Genomic DNA, 25,614 nt, shown 5'->3' with positions numbered 1-25,614 from the left:
GGGAAAAGGGCAGAAACATTGTCGGCCTTAAGGAAAGCTGCAAGTTTCCCTTAGAAAGGTAGAAAATGGATCCTAAATCCACCCATGGAGTGGGATTTGCAGGGATTTGTCCTTTTCACAGATCTATTGTGGGGTTGAGAGCAGTATTAGAGGGGAGAGGCTGATCACAGTAATTGAAAATGAAGGAACAGAATATGAAGGAAAGCACATGCATTTGTTTGGAAAGAGATATTTTTTCCTAAACTTAAATACCAGGAAAAATGTTTTAAGATTTATTTCTACTTTTTTTTGAAAGATTTTATTTATTTATTTATTTGACAGACAGAGATCACAAGTAGGCAGAGAGGCAGGCAGAGAGAGAGGAGGAATCAGGCTCCCCGCGGAGCAGAGAGCCCGATGCGGGGCTCGATCCCAGAACCCTGAGATCATGACCTGAGCCGAAGGCAGAGGCTTTAACCCACTGAGCCACCCAGGTGCCCATCTTTCTACTTTTTTTTAAAAGATTTTATTTATTTACTTGACAGAGAGCTCACAAGGAGGTAGAGAGGCAGGCGGAGAGAGAGGGGGAAGCAGGCTCCCTGCTGAGCAGGGAGCCTGATGTGGGGCTTGATCCCAGGACGCTGAGACCATGACCTGAGCTGAAGGCAGAGGCTTAACCCACTGAGCCACCCAGGTGCCCTCTTTTTACTTTTTTTAAATAAAAGGAAGTGAATGGGCAAATTAATGCCTTTCATATGGCAGGAAGCTTCCTCTGGGCCATTTGTTATATAGGCTCTTGCTTAAAAGTAATCCAAGAGGAGAGGGAGTTGAGGGAAACTGGAAGGGGAGAGGAACCATGAGAGACTATGGACTCTGAAAAACAACCAGAGGGTTTTGAAGGGGCGGGGGGGGTGGGAGGTTGAGGAACCAGGTGGTGGGTAATAGGGAGGGCATGTACTGCATGGAGCACTGGGTGTGATGCCAAAACAATGAACACTATTATGCTGTAAATAAACAAATAAAAATAAATAAATAAATTTTAAAAAATGTAAAAAAAAACTTAGTGGTTTAAGACAACAAACATTAAGAAGCTCATCATTCAATGTTTTATAGTGAAATAAATGGTGTTTCATGGTCTCACTAAAAAAAAAAAAATAGTCCAAACTGAGGAAGTAAAAATATTATGGCAAGATGATGGCAAAAAGATCAGGTGGAAGATCCCGTTTGTGATTCCAGTCTTCAGTGTGTGGGCACCCAAGCCTGTGGCCCTAGTCAGGTCACCCTTATTGTGCTTCTTGCTTATGTATCTTCAAGTTTGTCTTCTCAATACAAAGTTTGTAACTGAAAAGCTCTCCCAGTCAGTACTTTAAAAATAATTAAAGTTATCAGTCAAAGTGAAAAAATGGAGCAAAGTTCTCTGCTATGTGTTATGATCAGTTGTTAATAAAAATGAACTAGAAAATGTTTATGGGAAAAAAAAAGTAATCCAAGAAAGAATGCAACAGTAAAATGTCTTAATGTACTGACACCATATCTTGGAAACTGAGTGGGGCTGGCCTCATAGGCATGGGGTCCACATGGCAACATAAGGCAGGGCCCTGTGTTTAGAAGGGCTTGGTTTAATGCTCTACTCTTGTCATTTTGGAACTGATACAAGTTTTGAACAAGAAGTCCCACAGCTGCATTTTGTGTCGGGCTCAACAAACTATGTAGCTAGTCATAGAGCTGAGTTCATTTATTACAAGGTCATTACATGCTAACTTATTAGAACAGAGTTTAGGGGAATTAAAAGAATGTAAATAAAAATAACAATTTTCCACTCTATAATTGATTAAGTATGCAGTACCCACATAAGATAGCTTTGGACAATCAAGAAGTCTCTAGAAATAGGCAAATTGTTCCATATTTTAAGAGAAACAAAAAGCTGACAAAATTTATAATATAACATATTATAATCATTATAATATATCATTATGATATATTATATATAATATATAATTGTTATATATTATAACCATTTTATATATAATATAATCATTATAATATAATATATAATACAATATGATGTCTTACTTGGTGCCCATTTTCTCCCTATTCCTTAACCTTCTTCACTTAGACTTATAATTTAAAAGATAGAAATGTAAAAGAATATAAACAGTATCTCTGATTGTAGATCCTCTCAACGTCTCATAAAATATTCTCATGAATATTCACCCATAATAATAACTAAAAAAGAGCTTAGAATACAGACAAAAAGAAAAAAATACTGACAAAAAGAAAAAAAAGAGCTTAGAATACAGACAAAAAGATGTTACTAACAAAATCTGGGAGGAATTTCTCAAAATACTATGGCTTATGAACTGGAGAAAGAAAAAAAAATATCTTACCCATGCTTTGATTCATTAGACAGAGCAAACTAGACTGAAGACAGAAAGACATTTGATTCCTCTTCCACTCTGGTCTCGTGCCTGAGAGATCTGGGATCTACACCAATAAGAAAACTGGATGGACATTCATCTATTAAGAGAGAAAAACAGAAATGCAACACATCACTAATGCTCCTTAGTCTGAGGTTTTTCAATCAGCAGTTGTCTGAAGTACCCTTAAGTCAAGAGCGGATGGTTGGTTATCAGTTTAAACTGGACTTGGTAAGAAGTTTTTGTAAAATTGCTCAGTGAAGACACCAACTGTGTTAGCAAAGTTAACATTTTGTTGTGAAATGAAGGAGCCTCACTTGATTTCTACCTCAGATGGAAGAGCCATTTCAGAGTCACTGAAAGGGCCATCAGATTTGACAGAACCAACTGGAAACATGACAAAAGGTGGTCTGTGGCTTGTTTTTGGTTACTGCTATCTGTGTCATCATCATCTCATTCTCTAATATGGGACTGTGTGTTATGATGGCTTCAGAATTGGGGGCTTCACATGGGTCTTGCGACATGTCACTAATCTCTCGGTTGTCCTATATTGGTAATGCCATCACCCCTCTGACTGAGGGGGGCACCACATTTTAACCAAGTAGGTCAGGGACCTTTGGTGGTGTGACCTCAATCTGAGCTTCAGTTTCCTCATTTATAAAATAAAGACTGTGGCAGCTGTCACATAGTTTTGCTATAAGGATTATATTTTGTAAAATGTATGTAAGTATGTATGTGGATTTTTTTTTTCCTTAGGGAGAGCCAGGTGTGTGAGCAGAGGAGGGGGAGGGGCACAAGGAGAGGGAGAAAGAGAATCCCAAGCAGACTCTCCGCTGAGTGGGGAGCCTCATGTGGGGCTTGATCCCACGACCCTGAGATCATGACCTGAGCTGAAACCAAGAGTCCAATGCTCAAATGACTGTGCTACCCAGGTGCCCTGTAAGTACATGTTTAGGTATAGAACATTTAGGAATAGAATAGGTACTTAAAAATTACTAACTTCCTCCCCAATCTACCTTTAAAAAATATTTTATTTATTTATTTGACAGAGAAAGAGAGAGATCACAAGTAGGCACAGAGGCATGCAGAGATAGAGGGGGAAGCAGACTCCCCACCAAGCAGAGAGCCTGATCTGGGGCTCGATCCCAGGACCCTGAGATCATGACCTGAGCTGAAGGCAGAGGTTTAACCCACTGAGCTACCCAGGCGCCCCCCTCACCCAGTCTACCTTTTTGAAAGCACCATTTCTCCTTGGCATAACATTATACTTCTAGAAATTTTTGTGCTACAGTTGAAGCCAAATATCTAATTTTAATACTTAGCAACTTTATACATGTTGGAAGTTTTGATCAATGTGGTTCTCCATTTGGATTACACACATTTTTCCCACGAATTACACTTGTAGCGTTCTTATATATAAGGGTGGTCTTGTTCTGTGTTACCAGCATGTGCTCAGCAGTCAGACCTCTTTGCTTCAATGTCCCAACACTGCCACTTGTTAATTGTGTGACACTGAGTATAACTCCAGTGTCAATTCCAACATGTTTTCTCCCCACACCAAGCAGTTCTCTGAGATCAGCTGAGTGTCCTACAATTCAAGTCAATTCTGACACACTCTATCTGGAGATAGTGTCAGATCCCACAGGTTAAGGGCTCAGTCCCACAAGACACCCTCCCACCCCTAATTTCAGCTGCCAATCCCAAACTCAGGTTTTCACCTATGCTTCTGACTGACTGGCTACATATTAGAGGTTCCACCAACTCTTTCCTTGGTTTTGATTAATTTGCTAGAGCAGCTCACAGAAATCAGAGAAACATTTTACTTACTAGATGACCAGTGTGTTATAAAAGAATATAACTCAGGAACAGCCAGATGGAAGAATGCCACAGGGAAGGCATGGGGCAAGGGTGCCAAGCTGCAATGCCTTGTCCAGGTGCCACGCTCTCTCTACATCTCCCATGTTCACCAAGATGGAAGTTCTCTAAACCCTGTCTTTTTGGGTGTTTATGGAGCTTTCATTAATTACATAGATATGATTGATTAAATCATTGGTCATAAGCCATGGATTCAACCTCTCATTCCTCTCCCTTCCCCAGAGCTCACACAGATAAGGACTGAAAGTCCTAATCTTCCAGCCATGTGGTTGGTTCCCCTGGCAACCAGCTCCCATCCTGAGGTGCTTCCCAAAAGTTACCTCATTAACATAAACTCAGGTGTGATTGAAAAGGGTTTTTTTTATAAATAACCAAAGACACTTCTTATTGCTCTTATCACTTAGGAAATTCTCAAGGATTTTAGGAGCTCTGGGTTAGAAATGGGGATGAAGACCAAATACACATTTCTTATAAATCACAGTATCACATGCGCAAGTCACTTCACCTTCTTGCGCCTATAAGGATAATGGTCGTATTGTCTTCAGAGGTTTAATGATAAGGTTATGTGAGTTGACACCTGTCTACTCTTCAGAGCAGTTTCTGGCATAGAATAAGCTGCAAGTAAACATTAGGATTTTTTATAGTAGTTACTAATGGAGAAAACCCAAGTATAAAACTTTCATCTTCCTATGGAATGTCCCTGTTCCTCCTATATTAGTGAATTTGGTAGGCACTGAAAACATTTAGTGTCAAGAGGGAGCTTTCAACCTGGGTGGTTTGAGGATAGTTTAATAAATACATTTACAAATGAGTAGTCAGAGTATAGGAGAACCACAAAGGATACTGAGTGTCCCCAGGGCTAGTAAGTGTTGAAGCCTGTTACCGCCCCGGAGCCTTAAGGTATGAGGGGAGGGAAGTGCTCCTGGCACAGACAACCAGACAAGGCAGTGTGGAGAGTGAAGGGGGATAGAAGCTCTAGCCTTTGATGGAGGAAAGCAGCCAAGATCGGTGGGGGAGGGGGGGCTGGGCAGAGAGGGAGCTGGGGCGCTAAGTCCTCTGCCCTCCCTTCCTCTCTCCCTCCTGTCTCTGGCCTCTACTCCCTAATGGCCAATCTGAAGCCCAGCTAGAAGGGTCAGAGCAGGCTGCAGAAAGGGGAAGAGGGGGAACACTTGACAAATGGAAGATACCAGTTGTAATAATCATACTGATTCTTACACTTAAAAATCTGGCATTTTCATAAAGTTACATCTGATTCTTCAGCAAGAAGTGGAAAGAACATCTTTCATAGAAGGCTATTATCTATTGAAGTGTGTGATGCTTCTATGAGCCCTCTAAATGTAGGGCTTATGTAAACTTTGATTTCTGTTGGGGTCAATGAATCTCATAGATAGAGAAATTAGGTTTCATGGAAAAAAAAATACTATTTGAAACCAAAGCTAATCATCTCATACATATATGTACTTGACCAGGAGAGGGATAAGGTTTGAGATTTCATCGAGGTCACTGCAGTCCATCTCCAAAGTAGTAGACTCTGTATATACATCTTACTGACCGTGGATCAGTGGCATCATCTGTATAAATGAAGACTTATGAAGGAGGCAAAAGAACAGGTATAAAATGTGATCTTTGAAGGCTCTGGTGTGCTTTTAACACCATCCATACCAAAGGACCCCTATCCATTATTCTATCCCTTCTTGTTCAAAAAGACACCCCGTGTAGCTTCTCACACGTATTCTTTTGAACTGCAAAGCCTTGATTATCATTACAAACTTCATCCTCCTCTTCTCTTTCAGCAGGTTTTGGCGCAAACTCAGTTCCCATTAGGGACAGCCTTGATAGATCCCTCCCTCTCTTCTGCTAACAAAGATTATCAGGTGGGTTGCTAACTGAGTTCACTGACAACCCTCTTTCCTGGCATGGTCCCCTTACTTCTCACAGTTGGGCCAGTAGGGTGCAAGACAGTGTCTTGGGTTTTTATCATGGAACTTTCTTTGGATCATTGGGGTTCAGCTTGCACATTCAATAAGAAATTTGGTCTCACTCACACACTCAGTCACTCACTCTCTTGCTCATCCCCAGACCTACTCCATTGTTTTCTAAGCTCTTCCGAGTCACTTAAAGAGCATTCAGCTTCCCTTTCTTCATGTCTCTGACAAAATAATAGAAGCCAGAACCTTTAAAACTCCACTAAAAATGCATAAATCCCTCCCCCGCTCCCACTAAAAATGATTTCCCATGTTTCTCTTTATCTGGTGGATTAGTGTGGTTGTTTTCATACCAGGCTGTTGGGAGTTTAATGTTAAGTGTTTCATTAATAATGCCTTGTGCTTTAGAAAAATTTGAAACAGATAAATCCTGACTGTGAACAGACCTTATTTATTTTATTCTTTGTGCTTAACATCACAGGGAACAGTTTAAAACCAGTTTTGTTTGTACTTCAAGACACAGAAAAGCAGTACTTTACAAGCCACAGCCACAGAGATAGAATTAATTAGGGGAAGGATAATAATGGCTTTACAATTTAAAAATAAATGTTTGCTTCTATCAGTAATAAAAGGATAAAGATCACTACATGGAGAGAAGAGGCAAAAGGAAAAACCCCATACATCTTCCTGGAATACCAAGGCAAACTCATGGGTGCACTAACAATAGAATTTGTACACAAAATAATTAAAACGGGAAATTTCTAGTTTCACTTTCTTTATTTGAAGTGAATTTGTGACTCTCCTCTTGGCAGTACTTGCAGTAATTCAGTTTCCATCACAAAATAACCTTGACTCATCTTCTCTTCAGTCTGGTCCTCTGCGACAGTATTATTATAACTAATTCACATAGGAGTGACTAGAGTGAGGCTTCTCCAACACTGGCAGCAGCCCTCCCTCCCAAACCTGTCCCTTCCTCCAGCCATGCAAAGCACCAGACACAAGCTTGAATCTGGTTGTGAACTTAAACCACAGGAGATCAACCTTGCTCCAAGTTTTAAAAAATTACTTCTTCGATGTCCCTGAGATAGTCACACAGTGTCTGCTTGAACACCTTCCATGAAGGGAGCTCATTCTTTACTAAGGGTTCCATTTCATGTGTGTCTAAATGCGAGGCCTTGTCATTGAGGGAACACCTGCCTCCCTGGAACTTTCTAGCTGGTGGTTCTAGGAAACTGCTGAAACATCACAGGTTGATTGTTCTTTCTTCTATATGACATACTTCTTCAGATTCGGAAGATCAGTATCATGTTTCTCTAAGATTCTTTGCTTTAGGATAAATTTCTGTGACTTCCACGTTATTCACCATCCTGGCTGCTTGCCTTGAGACTTTTTTTCTAACTTGTGAAAGTTCTTCAGTTGGAACACCTAAAAATGCAGGAAACGTATGGGTGTTGATCTAACCAGTACTATTAGGCTCTACAATAATGATTCCAAACACCTATCCATGTAGACTGAAAATTACATTTTTATGTTTTATTTTTTTTATTTTTATTTTTTTTGTTTATTTACAGCATAACAGTGTTCATTGTTTTGGCATCACACCCAGTGCTCCATGCAGTACGTGCCCTCCCTATTACCCACCACCTGGTTCCTCAACCTCCCACCCCCCCCACCCCCGCCGCCCCTTCATAACCCTCTGGTTGTTTTTCAGAGTCCATAGTCTCTCATGGTTCATCTCCCCTTCCAGTTTCCCTCAACTCCCTCTCCTCTCCATCTCCCCATGTCCTCTATGTTATTTGTTATGCTCCACAAATAAGTGAGACCATATGATACTTGACTCTCTCTGCTTGACTTATTTCGCATTTTTATGTTTTTTTACTGGACAAGTGATACTGTGGGCTTCAAATGATGTTGGAATTGTCTAAAACCTACTATGTTTTTCAAATGACTTGAGGTGAAACGTCGTCTTTCATTCTAAACTTCAAAAATGAATTTTTGGTATCGACATGCAGAACTCACTAGTAATCCTTCCAAAATATTATGTTGGAGCACATGGGTGGCTCAATCAGTTGAGTGCCTGACTTTTGATTTCAGCTCAGGTCATGATCTCATGGATCGTGGGACTGAGCCCCAAGTTAGGGTCCGTGCTGAGCATGCTTAAGATTCTCTCTCCCTCTCTTCCTCTTCCTCTCCCCCTCTCATGGGGGTTCTCTATTTTTTTCTATAAATAAATAAATATTTAAAAATATAAAATATTATGTTTATTCCAGGAAGGAGAGAGGATGACAGTGTAGTAGGAGGACCCTAGGCTCTCCTCAGTCTGTGAACACAGCTAGATAATCATCAGGTCATTCTGAATGCTCAAGAAATTGACCTGAGGACTGACAGAACAAACCGCACAACTAGAAGGAGAGAAGGGGTCACTTCAAGGAAGGAATAGGGAAGACTACCATAGGCATGGGCAGTGGTAGAGAATATGCCTCTTGCTGCTGCACAAAACACTTATGGCAGGTGATAATACCAAACAGTTAACTCCCAGAGAGAACCAAACAGCACCTCGTGGTGCTTGTGGATCTCTTGGGTTAAAGGGCGGTCCACCTTCATGTCACACAAAGAACGTTTGAAGGGCGAAAGAAAAAACAAGATGATCTTTGTGTTCTTACAATGGTGGAATTCTTATGTGAAAGAGAGATACAATTTTTGTCTATGATACAAAAAATTCCAGAAAGAAGGGAGCTACAAGGATTTATATTTTAGAGCAAAGAGAGTGATTTCATTCAAACTAGGTTTTAAGCATTTTGTACAATGTAAGCAATGCTGTTTGCTTACCGGGGCCCCTGGGTGGCTCAGTCAGTTAAGCGTCCAACTCTTGATTTCAGCTCAGGTCACGATCTCAGGGTCATGAGAGAGATCAAGAGCTGGGTTAGGTTCTACACTCAGTTTGGGGTCTGCTTGAGATTCACGCTCCCTCTGCCCCTCCCCACCCACATGCTCACAAGCCCTCTAATAACTAAATAAGTCTTTAAAAAATATTGTTTGCTTACCTGTCTGCTTTTGTCACCATACTGTGTGTTACATCCCCATGACTTACTTATTTTATAATCGGAAGTTTGTGTTTTTTGACCAACTTCACTTATCTTGCCCAGTTCCTATCTCTGGCAACTACCAGAGATAGTTTTCCGTTTTCTGTACCTATGAGCTTCTGTACCTATGAGCTTGGTAGTTGTTGTTGCTGTTGTTTCGATTCCACATGTAAGTGAGATCATATGATATTTCTTTTTCCTTAACTTACTTTAATTAGCAGAATATCCTCAAATTCCATCCATGCTGTCACAGGTGGAAAAACTTTATTCTTTTTTTTTTTTTAAAAGATTTTATTTATTTATTTGAGAGAGAGAACATGAGAGGGGAGGAGGTCAGAGGGAGAAGCAGACTCCCCTTGGAGCTGGGAGCCCGATGTGGGACTCGATCCTGGGACTCTGGGATCATGACCTGAGCCGAAGGCAGTTGCTTAACCAACTGAGCCACTCAGGTGTCCCAAAACTTTATTCTTTATAACTGAGTAATGTTTCATTGTATATGTATGCCATATTCTCTTTGCCAGTTTATCTTTTGATGGACACCTGGGTTCCCCCCCTCCATATCTTGGCTATTAATAACAATGTTGCACTGAACATGGAGATGCAGGTATCTTTTCAAGACATTTTGTTTGTAAACATCCAGACAGTATTCTGCATTTATAAATATATGATCGTGTATGTGTCTATGCATTGTATATAACAAAAATGAATTTTATTTAATATACTGTTTTGTAACTCACTTTTTAATTTAACAGTATTATAAAAATGTTTCCACATAAGAATATAAATATATTTAGATAGATAGATGGGTTGATATCAGTGTATGTATTTATCCAGTGGATCTATATCTCATCTTTTGTAAGATGCACAGTTTTCCATTATATGAATTGCTATAATTTGTTAATCAATCCTCTTTTACTAGTTATTAGGTTATTCACATTTTTACATGCTTTCTATGTGTTAATATAAAACATTTTTATTTTATTACAAAACAAGTACAATGAATATAATACTCTGATAAATAAAAAATACTATGTGGATTCTAACTCAAGATTTTGGATTTTAATTATATCATTCAATGTATTAGCTTCAAACATCATGGCATCTCAAAATTTGGAAAACATGGCTTTTATATCCCCTTGATACAGGAAGCACATCACTAGAGACTTTGCTCTGGTAGACATCAATATATTAGTCATGTGTCAATGGTCCACATTGATAACAAAAAAAAATAGACAAATCACCGGTATTCCATTATTCAACTGCTATTTCTGAGTGCCTGTGATGTGTCAAAACTAATGCCAGGTATGCCAGATTACTATGGTAACAGTCCAGAACTTGTTTGCACTCTGTATCTGTTCCTGTGGATATGCTAAATCTGGGTTTAGCTATTTGGCTTCCTTTGTCCCCCACCTCCCCTCTGGTAAGCATCTGTGTGTTCTTTATAATTAAGAGTCTGTTTCTTGATTTCTCTCTCTCTTTTTTCCTTTGCTCATTTATTTTGTTTCTTAAATCCCACAAATGAGTGATATCACACAGTATTTGTCTTTCTCTGACTGGCTTATTTCCCTTAGCATGATACTGTCTACCTCTATCCATGTGGTTGCAAATGGCAAGAATTTACTCTTTTTTGTGGCTGAGTACTATTCTGTTGTGTGTGTGTGTGTTGTGTGTGTGTATATATAGATATAGATATAACTACAGATAAGATATACCTATATCTAATCTGTAGTTATATCTATATCTATATTTATATATCCATATATAGATATATAGATTTATCTATATATATCTTTCTATATCTATATCTATATCTATATATATATCATATCTACTTTATCCATTTATGGATCGATGGACACTTAGGCTGCTTCCAAGTAAATTTTATCTACTAGTAAATTTTTACATTAGGTCAAACTAAAATAATAGGTGTTCAAATACTACTTAGACAGAAATCATGGGTCATAAATATCTGGGAACTAATGGTTTTAATTTTGCAGTTGCCATATTTCTAGGATGAACGGTCATTTGGTCCCATTTCTGGCAATCGTGATTGCTACTTTTACTGTTACTCAAGATTGTTCCTAGGCACCTTCAGTACTAGTTGACTTATCCTCTTGGCCCTTTATTATGTCAAGGTAGGAAGTGACGCCTAAAGTGTTCCTGGTTAGTGGATGTAAATAAGATTTCCATTAGAGATACTTGCACTTAGTAGGAGTCTTAAACATCAAAGGACTTCCGTAGTCAAAGGAGTTATGCTATATTAATGGTCTGGAATTTAAGGAACAAAACTAATGAGCAAAGGGAAAAAAAGAGACAAAGCAAGAGACAGACTTAATTATAGAGAACACACACTGATGGTTATCAGGGGGGAAGGGAGTGGGAGTTGGGGGAAATAGGTGATGGGGATTAAGGAGTACACCTGTCGTGATGGGCACCAGGTAATGTATGGAGGTGTTGAATCACTATATTGTACACCTGAAACTAATGTAATGTTGTATATTGACTAACTGGAACAGAGATAAAAACTTAAAGAAAGACAATAATGCCCTGGCATGAAGAGTGGCTTACATTTTGTAATGGACCATATTCCTGCTCTGCAAATCACAAAACCACAGACTATTCCAATAAAGCCTATCTTTAACACTGGCCCTCAGGAATAGAGTGTTTTTGTTCTAAATTCTGAATTTATCAAGTTCTGATATTTTTGTAAATCACAGTAAAATTGAATCCCTAGCTGTTACAGCAAAGTAAAATTGCTGTAACTGTTTTTTTTTTTTTTAATTTGGTTACTCCTCAGTTTTTGTACGTAATCCTGTGACTGACAACAAACAATTCACAGGCCTGGCCTGGCCTGCAGGCCACACTATGAGCAGTGCTACACTGAGAAATTCTGGACAGGAAGGGATATTCGATACAAGCTCTGTGTTCCCCACCTACCCCTCCCCCCCACCGACAATACCACAACTGTCTTACTGTAACATATCAGCAGAAAGTGGGGAGCATGAAGGTATCACTGTTTAGAGGATATCACTATCATATATAATAATATTCAGTAATGAGTAATGGCAAAAGGATACCACTAATACCATCTTCTGGCAATCATTACGATAATCATTTTTCAGTCCCTTAATACATGAGAGGAATTAATTCACTCATCAAATATATACTGAGCATCCACGTGTGTAAGAGACTCTGGCCTGAGAGATAAGCCTTGGCCCTTATAAAGCTTATGTTGTAATAGGAAGTCTTCAAAATACAGAATCAGTTTTCACTGGACCCTGCATTTTCTCCCCACTGCTGCTGGCACAAATGCTTGATAAACCTCATTAACTTTATCACACTTAATTCTTAGCTTCTTTCTTTCATGACAATTTTTCAATGAGTTTGGATCATTTGTATTTATTTCCTGACCTGAGGGTACAATTTTGGAGTGCTTCTCATTTGCCCTTTTCTGAGCAATTAAAAAAAAAAAAACATTTAAAAGTGGCATTGTGGAGGTGTCTCTGATCAATTCTTTCATTTGTATTAATATGACCATGCCCTCCATGGAAAAATGAGGACTAGAAAGAGGAAAAAGACTACTGATTTGCAGAAGTACATGCCTGAAAGTGAAAATTACAAAACAGGAAGTTCAGCTTACCATTTTTAACATGGAAACATTAACCACAGTAATTATTTTTAAGTACCAATCTACATGATGGATCCTGGAAAATAAGTTTATGAAATGAATTATCCTGAGAGCTGCTAGTGGATAATAAATTGCAGTGGAACTGTGAATGACCTGCTTTCCAGCATGAACAGCATTGGCAAATACCTGCAAAAGCCAGATCTGTCACTTACAAGCAACTTGACAGGTGGCTTTTAATGCTGTGTGACTCCGAGCAAGTAACTTCAGTGCTCTGGCTCTGTTTCCTTATCTGTAAAATGGTGATAGAATGGTCCCTTTCACATAGGGTTGCTATGAGGAGTAACGTGATTTTTTCTGCAAGGCGTGTGACATAGGGACTGGTACATATAGTAAGTGTTTAATAAGTCTTAGAGATTCTGGAGGGGACTGTGAGGACCTACATTTTTATACTTGATTTTTTAAAGATTTATTTATTTGAGAGAGAGAGAGAGAGAGACAGAGCAAGCAGGGGGAGGAACAGAGGGAGAGGGAGAGAAAGGCAGAGAAGCAGACTCCCTACTGAACATGGAGCCTGATGCAGGGCTTGATCCCAGGACCTTGAGACCATGATCTAAGCTGAAACCAAGAGGAGGATGTTTAAGTGACTGAACCACCCAGGCACCCCTATATTTGATTTCTGAACATTTTTAGAAACAGCTTCAGAAAGAAATTCCTCTGCTAGTTGTCCAGGAAGAGTGAACCAGCGTGACAATTTTTAGATTACTGAGGGAAACGACCATTTCATTTTCCTACTATAATTAATTCGAGAGACAAAAAGACATTTAAAAAAAATACTAATTGCAGGGGCGCCTGGGTGGCTCAGTGGTTAAAGCCTCTGCCTTCAGCTCAGGTCATGATCCCAGAGTCCTGGGATCGAGCCCCGCATCGGGCACCCTGCTCCGTAGGGAGCCTGCTTCCTCCTCTCTCTCTCTCTCTGCCTGCCTCTCTGCCTACTTGTGCTCTCTGTCTGTCAAATAAATAAATAAAATCTTTTAAAAAATACTAATTGCAGCATTCTACCAAATACCAGTAGCAGTTTCCCCAGATGTTAACCAGAAAAGAGTGGGTTCAAAGCATGTAATGGAAATCAGCCAAGTTCCAAGAAGTAGATTACAGAGGTTATGAGTCATTGGTCAGAGAGAGCAGACTCCTTTGCTTGTCCCCAGAGCAGAATGTTCTCTGAAGACATTTCCTCCTAACCTGTTCAGCGATTTCCTGCCTCTTCACTGCTACAGTCTGCTACTTCAAACAGGCTTGGCATAGTGTCCTAGAAGAGACTGTTCCTTCTTGGTCCTGACTGAAATGACTTGATGAGAGTTTCCCTCCTTTTCAGAATATCACTAGTCAAGCCCTACTTCTTAGAGGTTGAAATTCTAAAAGTCTCATGTTCTGGAACACTACCTTGAACGCAGATGACGCTTACTTTAATAAAAATTTGCTAATTACCATTAGCCATACATTCAGAAGTAAAACTGTGGCATCAGTCTTAGAAATAAACATATCCTGGAGAAGAGCATAGTATTTGGAGTATCATAGTTATTTGATACCATTATCAATTTCAAAGTAAATGGACAAGCTCTTTTTTAACAGTAGGAAGTTTTACTGTTTCCATTTTTCCTGGAAATTAAATTTTTGTTCCACTTCGGTCAGACATCTTATCCTGTCTTTATCCATTTAGAAAATATTTATAAGAATAAAAATTAACTTTTAAAAATTCCCATGGTCATTCATCTTTATGTACAAAAAAATTCTTTGTTGTTGGATTAACTATGTTGGCAATTATTAGAACACAACCCAAAACACTATATAGCACACGATTCAATACATAATTATTAAGATTAAAAGTAAAAATTTGTTAAACACTTTTAACAAAGTGCCTGAGTGGCTCAGTCAGTTGAGTGATGGACTCTTGATTTTGGCTCTTGTCATGATCTCCAGGTGGTGGGATTGAGCCCCACTTGGGCTCTGCACTCAGCAGGGAGTCTGCTTAGAGTTTCTCTCTCCCTCTGCCTCAGCCCCTCCCCATGCTCGTGTACAAGCTCTCTCTCTCAAATAAATAAATAAAATCTTTAAAAAAGTGCCTCTCTTGATGACATGACTAGGGATTTTTTTTCTAATTCACTTAAATTTCTGGATGAATGTTAATTATACAAAGACAGAAATCCACATCAAGTCTATTCTCACTGTTTGCTCTTCTAGATCTAAGTACTGATAACCCTTCATATAAATAAGTAGATGGGAATAGAACTTTAATGAAAGTTAAAGGTATAAGACTCCATTCTTTTAACTCCTGAACTATATGCCAATATAAGACAGTCATATATCATATGCATTTTAATGATCTATTAGCTGACAACTCAATTAGGTACTCCTATTTTCTTGAACACACAAAAAAACTGGAAACCACCTGTCATGCTAAAGGATTTGTTACCAAGTCATTAGACTCATTTGCTCTTTCAAGAGCAATATTAATATTTCTAATTATTTTTTTGACACCCACATATTTTAATGCTCTGGGGGGAAATGTATTATAGTAACATTTAGACAGGAGAAAAATAAAGTAATAGAAGTATAATTCTGTAAAGGCAGGCTGCAAAGGGGTTGGTATTACCAATTTTAGATAAGAGAATATATGAAAGCTAGGATCTGGAAATTGATTTTCTTAGAGTTCTTGGTGCCTATATACCCCTTGGGAAGACTGTGTATTCCCATGATAACCCAAACCCACTTTGAAGACTGTGCCACCAACAGAACAGCAGTGACAAAGCCCTTTTTAAGAAACTACACTTATAATATTTGAAGTCAAGTTCACTGTAATTAGTCTTTTTTTTTACCATTTGTAATGTTTGAACTTATGCTCACTCCGTACAATTCAAATGACACAGAAGGATGCAGATAAAAAGAGTAAAAATCCTTCACCTTCCCTCAACCCCTAATTCCCAGGAATAACCAATTCCTAGTAATTTGCTATGTAACTTTCAGATATCTGGGGTCACTTGCCTCTATCTGCCAAGGAGGAATCCATTTAACAGGATGATCTTGTGCTAGCTCTGTTCAGTAGCCCCCCGGGTAAGTGTGGAGCTTTTCATTCCATGTCACCATGCCCCTGCGGGGAGACCATCATAGGCTGATTGGCCTAGAGTCAGACCTTGAGATGAAGATTCATGTGTGGGTGATTTATTAAGGAACTGTTCCGGGGGAAACTGATAAGGTACTGAGGGAAGCAGGGCAAGGAAGGGTAAGAAACTAAGCATAAAATGTAATCATTTTTTGTTTTTGTAAACTGTGTACCTTGGAGCTATTTCCATCCTATGACATATGTTTCTGGCTCAATGTTTTAAATAATTACATGTTTTTCCAGTATTCCATGATACGGATGTGCCATAACATTTAATCTTTACTGATGTTCCTAAAAAGGGAAATTCCAAGTTTTTGGTCTTGAATGTAATTTGCAAAACACCCATATTTCCTTGGACACATATAATTACTCTGTAAGAAGTATCACTAGGAATGCCATTTGCTGAGTCCAATTTATTCAAAAGCTTGACAACTGTTACGAAATTTCCCTTTTAAAAGGGTATAACAACATCACCCCACCATCAGTGTGTACAAAAGTGCTCCTTTCCCTCCATATACTTGCAAACTCTCAAGTTACTGGTATTTACAATATTTTGGGGAAAGTGATAGTATAATGACTATCAATATTACTAATGAGGTTATGGGTTCTTTTCACATACATCAGCTATTTGGGTTTCTTCTGTAAGCCATCTGTTCATGTCCTTACCCTATTAAAAAAAAAAAGATTTTATTTATCTGTCAGAGAGAGAATGCACACAAGCAGTTAGAGAGGCCAACCGAGGGAGAAGCAGTCTCCCCACTGAGCAAGAAGTCTGATGCCGTACTTGATCCCAGGACCCTAGGATCATGATCTGAGCTGAAGGCAGATGCTTAACCAACTGAGACATCTAGGTGCCCCTCCTTTCCCTGTTTTTTGTTACATGTGTCATTTTCCTATAGTTTCCAAGATTTAAAAAATATTATGGATAATGGTTCTTTGCCTGATAAATGTCCAAAAATATTTCCCCCAGTCATTTGCTCATCTTTTAATTCTGTTTATGTTCCTTTGTCACATAAAAGTTTTCCATTTATATGTGGCAAGTTTCACCAAGCTGTTTTTTTGTGGTTTCTGTGTTCACTGTCTTGAGAGTTACAGAAGGGAGGAGGTGGGGGGAATGGGGTAACCGGGTGATGGGTATTAAAGGACGCCAAGTGTTGTGATGAGCACTGGGTGTTATATGCAACTAATGAATTGATGAACACTACATCAAATATTAATGATGTACTATATGCTGGCTAACTGAACATAATAAAAAATGGAATGTCCTTCCATATCACAAATATAAAAATGTTCTGCTAATATTTTTTCAGGTACTTTTGTTTATTTTTATTTTCTAATTTTCTAAAGTTTTTATTCAAATTTCAGTTAGTTAACATAGAGTGTAATAATAGTTTAAGGTGAATAGTATAGCAATTTAACACTTCCCTACATCAGCTGGTGCTCATCACAACAACTGTTCTCCTTCATCAGGCAGTTATATAGACTGATTTTTAATTTTAAGGTATTTTATCCATTTGGAATTTGTTTTTGTATATAGGGTGAAGGATAGCATATTATTTTTCTCCCAAACGACAGACACTTGTAATGCCATCATTTGTAAGAGACTTCATTTTTCCTATGGATTTCAAATGCCATCTTCATCATATAAAAAAATTCCCTTATGGGATAGGACTGTACCCTATTCTTTTACAGGATCTATGTGCTTATTTTGGTGCCAGTATCACATTATTTTAATCTTTTATGGTATATAGTTTTTTAAAGATTTTATTTATTTATTAGAGAGAGAGAGAGAGAGAGAGAGAGAGCACAGGCAGACAGAGTTGCAGGCAGAGGCAGAGGGCAAAGCAGGCTCCCCGCCGAGCAAGGAGCCCGATGTGGGACTCGACCCCAGGACGCTGGGATCATGACCTGAGCTGAAGGCAGCCGCTCAACCAACTGAGCCACCCAGGCGTTTAAAACATATAGGGCAAGTTACTATAATTCTAAACATATTCCTTTTTATTTTTGTACGTTTTCTACTCTTAATGAACTTCAGAATGAAATTTTTTGGTAAACTGTAAGAATTATTAAACATTTGATGAGTACAATGATTGGGATTGCACTGAGCTTTTAGGTTAATTTTGGAGGAAATGGTCTTTTTTCTACTACTGAGCCTTACCTTCAAGTGTGTGCTATCTAGATTAATGTATTCAGATATTCTGTCTTCTTTTTCAGTGAAGTATCATTTTCTCCATTTAAGTCTTAAACATCTTATTCTTGGCTGATCCATAGGGTATTTTGCTGGTGTGAATGTGATCTTTTGTATTATATTTCATAATTATTAGGAGTATATTAGAAAACCATTGATTTTGTCTGATTATCTTATTACCTTCCTGAACTCTTTCTAGAATTCACTTTAATTTTTTATGACTTGATTTTCTTGTATTTTTAGAAAGGAAAAACATCTAGTGTGAATTATGGCTATTTCACTTTCTCCTTTCTAGAATTTATGCCTCATATTTCTCTTCCAAGTATTTTTAACTTTGGCCAGAACTCCTAACTCAGTGTTGAATTCTAGTACTGATAGAAGGTATATTTTGTCTTCTTGTTAACTAATAAGAGAGTTTTTAATATTTTTTCTTATGGTTGAAATGTTTTCATAGGTTTAGGAAAGTCATATTTTCAGATGTCTTTTTAAAATATTTTCTAAAAGCAAAAATAGTTGGTGAATTTTATCACACTTTTGGTAATTAAATACGATCATATGCCTTTTCTCCTTTTTTCTTTTAATGTATTGTATTTCATTCTTATACTTTGTAATGGTGACATTTTATTGTTAGGGTAAACTTTGTAGAGTTTACATGTATTATTTTCTTAGTATATTGATTTGATAATGTTTTACTCATATTTTTGCATCTATATTGATAGATGAATATGTTTGCTGGTTCTCTCTCTGTGTGTGATGTATTGTCTAAACTGGATATGTGCCTTACACTAAGCTCTTAGAATAACTCAGAAAGCCTTCCAGGTACTGAATATTATTGCACTACTTTGATGAAAACATTCTTTTTTTAAAAATTTATTTGACAGACAGAGATCACAAGTAGGCAGAGAGGCAGGCAGAGAGAGAGGGGGAAGCAAACTCCCTGCTGAGCAGAGAGCTCAATGCGGGGCTCGATCCTAGGACTTTGGGATCACTTGAGCCGAAGGCATAGGCTTAACCCAATGAGCCGCCCAGGTGCCCAGATGAAAACATTCTTAACCTCTACCTGAAAGCCATGTTGGCTACCACTTAGCTCAGCTATAATAATCTGGTTTAGAAGGTTTTTCAGTCTATAACTGATTAAAATTCCAAATTGGAGTATCAAGTGTAGTGAATAAAGGTTGCTGACTGAAGGCAAGGGAAGAGCCAAATAAATATAGAAGCACTGATAACAACAAGAAATGACCCTTGAATGTCCATAATTTCTTGGACTTGCTACAGGGATCCAAAAACAAAGACAGAACCAGGAATGAATCATACTCTTGGGCTAATACTCCATCCATGGAATAATGCCTAACAGCAGTTTTTTAAAAATTGTACATTAATATTTTTCTTTTTTTTTGTTTATTTTCAGCATAACAGAGTTCATTGTTTTTGCACCACACCCAGTGCTCCATGCAGTACGTGCCCTCCCTATTACCCACCACCTGGTTCCTCAACCTCCCACCCCCCTGCCCCTTCAAAACCCTCTGGTTGCTTTTCAGAGTCCATAGTCTCTCATGGTTCATCTCCCCTTCCAGTTTCCCTCAACTCCCTCTCCTCTCCATCTCCCCATGTCCTCCGTGTTCTTTGTTATGCTCCACAAATAAGTGAGACCATATGATACTTGACTCTCTCTGCTTGACTTATTTCCCTCAGCATAATCTCTTCCAGTCCCGTCCATGTTGCTACAAAAGTTGAGTATTCATCCTTTCTGATGGAGGCATAATACTCCATTGTGTATATGGACCACATCTTCCTTATCCATTCATCCATTGAAGGGCATCTTGGTTCTTTCCACAGTTTGGCGACCGTGGCCATTGCTGCAATAAACATTGGGGTACAGATGGCTCTTCTTTTCACTATATCTGTATCTTTGGGGTAAATACCCAGCAGTGCAATTGCAGGGTCATAGGGAAGCTCTATTCTTAATTTCTTCAGGAGTCTCCACACTGTTCTCCAAAGTGGCTGCACCAACTTGCATTCCCCCCAACAGTGTAAGAGGGTTCCCCTTTCTCCACATCTTCTCCAACACACGTTGTTTCCTGTCTTGCTAATTTTGGCCATTCTAACTGGTGTCAGGTGGTATCTCAATGTAGTTTTAATTTGAATCTCCCTGATGGCCAGTGATGATGAGAACATTTTTTCATGTGTCTGATAGCCATTTGTACGTCTTTGTTGGAGAAGTGTCTGTTCATATCTTCTGCCCATTTTTTGATATGATTATCTATTTTGTGTGTGTTGAGTTTGAGAAGTTCTTTATAGATCCTGGATATCAACCTTTTGTCTGTACTGTCATTTGCAAATATCTTCTCCCATTCCATGGGTTGCCTTTTTGTTTTGTTGACTGTTTCCTTTGCTGTGCAGAAACTTTTGATCTTGATGAAGTCCCAGAAGTTCATTTTTGCTTTTGTTTCCTTTGCCTTTGGAGACATATCTTGAAAGAAGTTGCTGTGGCTGATATCGAAGAGGCTACTGCCTATGTTCTCCTCTAGGATTCTGATGGATTCCTATCTCACGTTGAGGTCTTTTATCCATTTCGAGTTTATCTTTGTGTACGGTGTAAGAGAATGGTTGAGTTTCATTCTTCTACATATCGCTGTCCAGTTTTCCCAGCACCATTTATTGAAGAGACTGTCTTTTTTCCATTGAATATTTTTTCCTGTTTTGTCGAAGATTATTTCACCATAGAGTTGAGGGTCCATATCTGGGCTCTCCACTCTGTTCCACTGGTCTATGTGTCTGTTTTTATGCCAGTACCATGCTGTCTTGGTGATCACAGCTTTTTTTTTTTTTTTTATGGTCTGTTGGGTTTTTTTTTTTTTTTGAGTTGTATTTCTTTTTTACTTTTCATTTTTTTTTTCAGCGTAACAGTATTCATTGTTTTTGCACAACACCCAGTGCTCCATGCAAAACGTGCCCTCCCTGTTACCCACCACCTGTTCCCCCAACCTCCCACCCCTGACCCTTCAAAACCCTCAGGTTTTTTTTCAGAGTCCATAGTCTCTTATGGTTCGCCTCCCCTCCCCAACGTCCATAGCCCCCTCCCCCTCTCCCAATTCCACCTCCCCCCAGCAACTGGGGGGAGGTGATCACAGCTTTGTAGTAAAGCTTGAAATCGGGTAACGTGATGCCACCAGTTTTGTTTTGTTTTTCAACATTTCCTTAGCAATTCGGGGTCTCTTCTGATTCCATACAAATTTTAGGATTATTTGCTCCAGCTCTTTGAAAAATACCGGTGAAATTTTGATCAGAATGGCATTACAAGTATAGATTGCTCTAGGCAGTATAGACATTTTAACAATGTTTATTCTTCCAATTCAAGAGCATGGAACAGTCTTCCATCTTTTTGTGTCTTCTTCAGTTTCTTTCATGAGTGTTCTGTAGTTCCTCGAGTACAGGTCCTTTACCTCTTTGGTTAGGTTTATTCCCAGGTATCTTATGGTTCTTGGTGCTATAGTAAATGGAATCGATTCTCTAATTTCCCTTTCTGTATTTTCATTGTTAGTGTATAAGAAAGCCACTGATTTCTGTACATTGACTTTGTATCCTGCCACGTTACTGAATTGCCGTATGAGTTCTAGTAGTTTGGGGGTGGAGTCTTTGGTGTTCATAATTATGGCTCTGAATCACAGTGGGAACATTTACATTATGTTCACCACGAAGAGTAGGACATTTAAAAAGTTTACCTCAAAATGCTGAAAATTAAACAAAATATGTGGTGTTTGCAGAGCACGTTAATCTGTCTGGGTTTATTATATTTAACTATTATTCTATGTCAGCAGCTCTCTCAGGTTTAGATGCACATTAGAATTTTTTTTTTTTATGTTTAATATTTTTTCATTTTATTTATTTTTTCAGTGTAACAGTATTCATTCTTTTTGCACAACACCCAGTGCTCCATGCAAAACGTGCCCTCCCCATTACCCACCACCTGTTCCCCCAACCTCCCACCCCTGACCCTTCAAAACCCTCAGGTTGCCCCAACCTCCCACCCCTGACCCTTCAAAACCCTCAGGTTGTTTTTCAGAGTCCATAGTCTCTTATGGTTCGCCTCCCCTCCCCAATGTCCATAGCCCGCTCCCCCTCTCCCAATCCCACCTCCCCCCACCAACCCCCAGTTTGTTTTGTGGGATTAAGAGTCATTTATGGTTTGTCTCCCTCCCAATCCCATCTTGTTTCATTTACTCTTCTCCTATCCCCCTACCCCCCCCGTGTTGCTTCTCCATGTCCTCATATCAGGGAGATCATATGATAGTTGTCTTTCTCCGATTGACTTATTTCACTAAGCATGATACGCTCTAGTTCCATCCACGTCGTCGCAAATGGCATGATTTCATTTCTTTTGATGGCTGCATAGTATTCCATTGTGTATATATACCACATCTTCTTTATCCATTCATCTGTTGATGGACATCTAGGTTCTTTCCATAGTCTGGCTATTGTAGACATTGCTGCTATAAACATTCGGGTACACGTGCCCCTTCGGATCACTATGTTTGTATCTTTAGGGTAAATACCCAGTAGTGCAATTGCTGGGTCATAGGGTAGTTCTATTTTCAACATTTTGAGGAACCTCCATGCTGTTTTCCAGAGTGGTTGCACCAGCTTGCATTCCCACCAACAGTGGAGAAGGCTACCTAAAGCAATCTACACATTTAATGCAATCCCTATCAAAATACCATCCATTTTTTTCAAAGAAATGGAACAAATAATCCTCAAATTTATATGGAACCAGAAAAGACCTCGAATAGCCAAAGGAATATTGAAGAACAAAGCCAAAGTTGGTGGCATCACAATTCCGGACTTCAAGCTCTATTACAAAGCTGTCATCATCAAGACAGCATGGTACTGGCACAAAAACAGACACATAGATCAGTGGAACAGAATAGAGAGCCCAGAAATCGACCCTCAACTCTATGGTCAACTAATCTTCGACAAAGCAGGAAAGAATGTCCAATGGAAAAAAGACAGCCTCTTCAATAAATGGTGCTGGGAAAATTGGACAGCCACATGCAGAAAAATGAAATTGGACCACTTCCTTACACCACACACGAAAATAGACTCCAAATGGATGAAGGACCTCAATGTGAGAAAGGAATCCATCAAAATCCTTGAGGAGAATGCAGGCAGCAACCTCTTCGACCTCAGCCGTAGCAACATCTTCCTAGGAACAACGGCAAAGGCAAGGGAAGCAAGGGCAAAAATGAACTGTTGGGATTTCATCAAGATCAAAAGCTTTTGCACAGCAAAGGAAACAGTTAACAAAACCAAAAGACAACTGACAGAATGGGAGAAGATATTTGCAAACGACATATCAGATAAAGGGCTAGTATCCAAAATCTATAAGGAACTTAGCAAACTCAACACCCAAAGAACAAACAGTCCAATCAAGAAATGGGCAGAGGACATGAACAGACATTTCTGCACATTAGAATTTATTTCAGAATATAGCCATGTCTAGGTCTTACCGTCTGAGATTCTTATCTAATGGGTAGTGGATGAGTGCAGGACATCAGTGTGTTGAAAAACCTTCCCAGGGGGATTCTATTGTGGAGACAAGGCTGGAAAACACTGACATTTGAATAGACGGGTGGTTCTCAACCACCGGCAGTTTTGCTCCCCCATGGGACACTGGCAGTTTGGAGATGTTTCTGGTTGTCACAGCTAGGGGGAGAAGCCTTCTCTTATTTAGTGGGTAGAGACCAGGGATACTATAAACATATTACAGTGCACAGACCAGCACCCCAACAATATCAGAATAATCTGATCCAAAATATCAGTAGTGCCAAAGTTGAGAAACTCTGGCATAGACCTATCTTAGCCTTACTTTCCATGTTCAACGTATCACCAGACTTGCGGATTCCAGACTAATCACTGATCCAATCAGACCACGTTTTCTCTATCCCACAGTCACCATTTTAATTCAGACCAGCATCCTGTCACAGTTTGATACTGTGAGGGTCTGATCTCCCTCCCTCCAGTCTTGCCATCCTCCATTATGTTCCCAACTCCAAGGGCAAGGTGATCATTTTAAGACAGAAATCTCATCATAATCCCTTACTGAAACCCTTCAATGGCTTGGAGTTCAGAACCTCCTCTCCTACTGTTTTGTTTTGTTTTAAATGCTAAACTGGAGATACAACCAAATGATTATTTTTTTAAATTTTTTTATAAACATGTAATGTATTTTTTTAATGTCTGATCTTATTTATTTGTCACTCTTAGAAAATCTCATTTTTGACTGGACTCAGACTTAGAGGTAGAAGCTCTCAAAGAGGACAGCCTCCGTCTGTTGGCAATCTGTTCCTGGTGTTTTTCTTTGGCCTCCTTCATTCTCTTGGCCAAAAGTTTAGCATATTCTGCAGCCTCTTCCTTGTTTTTCTTAGTGCGCTGTTTCTTCAAAGCAATATGCCAATGTTTGTGTTGGAGGACACGTGGAGTAACAAGATGCTGTATCTTGGGCACTTTGTTTCTAGGTTTCTTACATTCTTTGTTTAAGGGCTTTCTCAACATACTGGCGGACATTATTGAAGATTTTGTGGATTCTGCTGGCTCTTTTGGGCCCCAGGCGTCGAGGCACAGTAGTATCAGTGAGTCCAGGAATATCCTTCTCCCCTTTCTTTACAATAACCAAGTTGAGAACACTGAGATTGGCATCCACAATGCAACCCTGAACAGATTTGCACTTTCCTTCTCCCGTCCTCCTTGGTCTGTAGCAGGAATGCCCCTTACTCAGCAGCAGGCAGACACAGCCATGGGTCAAGACACCCTGCTTCATGGGGAAGCCTTGTTTGTCATTGCCACCACTGATTCGGACCACATAACCCTTCCATTCTTCACCAAGGGCGTCAGCAGCAACTTCTGTGGCCATACACTTCTCATAAAAGGTATGAAGTTTGCATTCATCGTCCACTTCAATGAGTTTCTGGCAGCCAGTAGCTGGGAAAGAGATGTTCAGCTTCATCCTGAAGCAGCCTACCGCCTCCGAGGCGCCACGAAAAAGAGGGTAAACATATAATGTATTTTTATCCTCAGGGGTACAGGTCTGCGAATCGCCAGGTTTACACACTTCATACCACTCACCATAGCACATACCCTCCCCAATGTCCATAACCCCACCACCCTCTCCCTCCCCTTCTCCCCCCAGCAACCCTCAGTTTGTTTTGTGAGATTAAGAGTCACTTAGGGTTTATCTCCCTCCTGATCCCATCTTGTTTCATTTATTCTTTTCCTACCCCCCAAACCCCCCATGATTTATCTCAACTTCTTCACATCAGGGAGATCATATGATAGTTGTCTTTCTGATTGACTTATTTCGCTAAACAT

The 25,614-nt window shown here is 39.3% G+C and overlaps 1 pseudogene; it reads right to left on the bottom strand.

Annotated features, from left to right (window-relative positions):
- Positions 1–24,480: 24,480 nt before the first annotated feature.
- LOC123935105 lies at positions 24,481–25,285 on the bottom strand (annotated as a pseudogene).
- Positions 25,286–25,614: the final 329 nt, after the last annotated feature.

This window comes from Meles meles, chromosome X (assembly GCF_922984935.1).
Source record: "Meles meles chromosome X, mMelMel3.1 paternal haplotype, whole genome shotgun sequence".
Classification (NCBI taxonomy): Eukaryota; Metazoa; Chordata; class Mammalia; order Carnivora; family Mustelidae; genus Meles; species Meles meles.
This window is presented reverse-complemented; position numbering and strand designations above follow the sequence as displayed.